Source organism: Poecilia formosa, unplaced genomic scaffold, assembly GCF_000485575.1.
Source record: "Poecilia formosa unplaced genomic scaffold, Poecilia_formosa-5.1.2 Scaffold2982, whole genome shotgun sequence".
NCBI classification, from domain to species: domain Eukaryota; kingdom Metazoa; phylum Chordata; class Actinopteri; order Cyprinodontiformes; family Poeciliidae; genus Poecilia; species Poecilia formosa.
In genome coordinates, this window is record NW_006802921.1 from 1 (window position 1) to 2,430 (window position 2,430).

The 2,430-nt window shown below is 38.0% G+C and overlaps 1 long non-coding RNA gene across 2 annotated transcripts; it reads right to left on the reverse strand.

Annotated features, from left to right (window-relative positions):
* Positions 1-195: 195 nt before the first annotated feature.
* LOC103133397 (uncharacterized) lies at positions 196-2,430 on the reverse strand. 2 transcript variants are annotated; one of them, XR_475741.2, is made up of 3 exons: positions 2,376-2,430; positions 668-753; positions 196-288 (listed from the first exon to the last, which is right to left on the reverse strand). It is a non-coding gene; the product is annotated as an uncharacterized LOC103133397 (long non-coding RNA). The 2 variants fall into 2 exon arrangements; XR_001661290.1 differs by having other exon boundaries at positions 202-291.

Genomic DNA, 2,430 nt, shown 5'->3' on the forward strand with positions numbered 1-2,430 from the left:
GGTCAGGGAAGGATTTAAAGATGTCCTGGCACCTGATTGGAGAGTCATGGAGGTTCTGGATCTGGGAAGCTCTCTCCAGTTGCTTCACCTCATGTTGGGTATTAACCTCTTCACTCCAACCCTCTGTGATGTAGAGATCAGTGTAGATCCTGTTGAGGAGGGTTCTACTTCCTGTTACATCACTTCCTGTTTCATCACTTCCTGTTACATCGCTTCCTTCAGTCACACATTCACATCTCCTTCTCAGACTGATCTTATGTTCCTTTAGAACCTCCTGCAGATCAACATCTGCTGAAACAGAAAAAACAACTGCATTAAAAACATGATGCTGATTAATCTATGTGAAGCTGACACTCCACCCATGTCAAAAAATCCAGCAAATAGTCTGAATGGTTAGTGCTCCGTTTGTGCAGGTTTGTGCCGTTAAAATTTTTGTTTGTGCAGTTTTGGTTTCTGAGATATTAAAAATTGTTTTTCAGGTCATCCAGAGTTCACCATCCCCCCATCTTACTCCAAAACAAACCAAAGTGGGCTAGTTCGTTTAAATTCTTCAGATTTTCAGCTGATGTACAATGTGTACCTTCTTTTGTTTTGAACTTCAATAAAGATTTAGAACAAGAAGAAATGTGTCTCCTTTCAAGAAATGTTTTAAGATAGCAATGTTCACCAATATAGTTTTCCTTGGACCGGTCACTCCTCATAGAGGGACAGACGGATCCTGCAGGTTCTGCTCTCAGTCTGAGGTTCTGATCTCTGAAACACAAAATGTTATTCAGATCAATTACTGAGAAACTCTGAGATAAAAACACTGAAGAAGATCAGGGGCCTCATGCATAAAAGACACTAAAACTTGGAGAACAGAAAAATTTAGAAAAGTGCAGCGCACAAAAAAATCGGATGCATAAAACCTGCTGACCTTTCCTTTATAAATCCTAATTTATAGTAAATAAAGCAGCTGCTGGTCGGCCTGTCGCCTCCATAAATACAAAATGTAAATTAGTATAAATACCCAGAAGTCTGCCACCATGTGAAGCAGTAACCATGGCAACATCCTTGTTTGAAGCAGTATTAGTATTTATAATAATAATTATTATTATATATTTTATTTAAAATGTGCTTTCAGGGCTCATAATGTCATCTCATAAAAATAAAAATACATTTTAAAGAAAAAAAAATCCAAATAAAAAAATAAAATAAAGAAATCTGAGTGCAGCAGATCGTTCAGCCGGATTTAAAGACAGACAGAGAGTCTCTGAGTTTTAAGTTAATCTGCTGATCCAACCTGTTTTCTCTTTTAGTGAGAATGAAATTACTCCATAGATGCATTCAGAGCGATGAGTTACATCTTTATGAGACAAAAACTGAGGAAAAGTATTATTTACGTTTTAGTGAGGTTTTCACATCCTTTTACTTTTATTTTCTTTATTTTGTGTGAGTTTTAGCTCATTATCTGAGGATAAATGCAGTTCAGTTTCATCGTTTACGTTTAAGCAATAAAATATTAAAATCATGAAAAACAGAGTTTGATGCTTCTTGGTCTAAATAACTGAAAGTCGTCAGATTTCAGTATTTAGTGAGAAAACTTTGTGTGGCTGCTGCACATTTTCACGCCAGTGAAAAAGGTTCGGTATATTTATGCAAACCTTGACGCAAAGTTAATTTTTATACATGTCGACTTTTGCATAAAATATGGAACCAGACATTTTTTGTTCACACGATTTATGAGGCTCCAGAACACAAACTGCTGCAGAGAAGCAGAAGGTTAAAGTTCTGGATCATCAACCTGGATCACATGGTCCCAGTATATAGACTGGTCCCAGTGTTCCCAGTATATAGACTGATCCCAGTGTTCCCAGTATATAGACTGATCCCAGTGTTCCCAGTATATAGACTGGTCCCAGTATTCCTAGTTTATAGACTGATCCCAGTGTTCCCAGTATATTGACTGGTCCCAGTGTTCACCATATATAAACTGGTCCCAATGTTCCCAGTATATAGACAGGTCCCACTGTTCCCAGTATATAGACAGGTCCCAGTGTTCCCAGTATATAGACTGGGCCCAGTGTTCCCAGCATATAGACTGGTCCCAGTGTTCCCAGTATATAGACTGGTCCCAGTAAAGAAGTTTCCTCTCTCTGTGGGTTTATCTCTCTAAAGTTCTGGTTGTTTCTGTTTCCATGGATCATTTCCATCCATCTCTGACTCACTGAAGCCTCATTAAAACTCCTCTGATTGGCTGACATTCCTCATGTCTACTCAGCTTTAAGTTGGCAGAAAAATTAAGTTTCTTTTTATTTATTTGCTGAAGATAAACAAGTTAATATTAAATAAATCTGTGTGGAGTCACAGGAACCAGTTAGAAACTGGTTTCTTACTTCCTGTCTGGTGGTTCTGGTTCATTACTGAAGACTGGAGGTTCTCCTTTGGACC